Below are 1055 nucleotides of genomic sequence, written 5' to 3'. Positions count from 1 at the left end.
CTCATCTTTTCTGACTGTTTTTCACTAGTTTTGCATTTGGCTAGGGTCAGTGTCACTACTGGTAGCACGAGGCGATACTTGGACCCTATAAAGATTGCACAGGCAGTCCAATTTCTCCAGGATGGCACATCAATACATGTCATTGCCAGAAGAGCATGGAGGAGATTCCAGGAGACAGGCAGTTACTCTAAGAGAGCTGGACAGAGCCATAGAAGGTCCTTAACCCATCAGCAGGACCGATAACTGCTCCTTTGTGCAAGGAGGAACAGGATGAGCACTGCCAGAGCCCTACAAAATTACCTCCATCAGGCCACTGGTGTGAATGTCTCTGACCAAAGAAACAGACTTCATGGGGGTGGCCTGATGGCCCGACGTCCTATAGTGTGCTCTGTGCTCACTGCCAGACACTGTGGAGCTCACGGAAGAATTACATTTTGCTTGTAACATCATTCAGCATGACCAGTTTGGTGGTGGGTCAGTGATGGTCTGGGGAGGCATATTCATGGAGGGACGCACAAACCTCTACAGGCTACACAATGGCACCCTGACTGCCATTAGGCATTGGGATGAAATACTTAGACCCATTGTCAGACCCTACGCTGGTGCAGTGGGTCCTGGGTTCATCCTAGTGCATGACAATGCCCGGCCTCGTGTGGCGAAAGCATGCAGCCAGTTCCTGGAGGATGAAGAAATTGATACATTTGAATGGCTCCCACGCTCACCTGCCCTAAATCCAAAAGAACACCTCTGGGACATTATGTTTCGGTCCATCCGGTGTCGCCAGGTTGCGCCTCAGTCTGTTCAGGAGCTCAGTGATGTTCTGGTCCAGATCTGGAAAGAAATACCCCAGAACACCATCCGTCGTCTCATTAGGTGCATGCCCTAATGTTGTCAGGCATGCATACAAGCACTTGGGGGCCATACAAACTACCAAGGACCATTTTGAGTTGTTGCAATGAAATTTCAGCAAAATGGACTAGCTTGCTGCATAATTTTTTGACTTTGATTTTTGGGGTGTCTTTGAATTCAGCCCTCTGTAGGTGGATAATTTTCAT

Source organism: Rana temporaria, chromosome 1, assembly GCF_905171775.1.
Source record: "Rana temporaria chromosome 1, aRanTem1.1, whole genome shotgun sequence".
In the NCBI taxonomy this organism is placed as follows: Eukaryota; Metazoa; Chordata; class Amphibia; order Anura; family Ranidae; genus Rana; species Rana temporaria.
The sequence above is the reverse complement of the archived record's forward strand: the minus strand, read 5'-3'. Positions refer to the sequence as shown.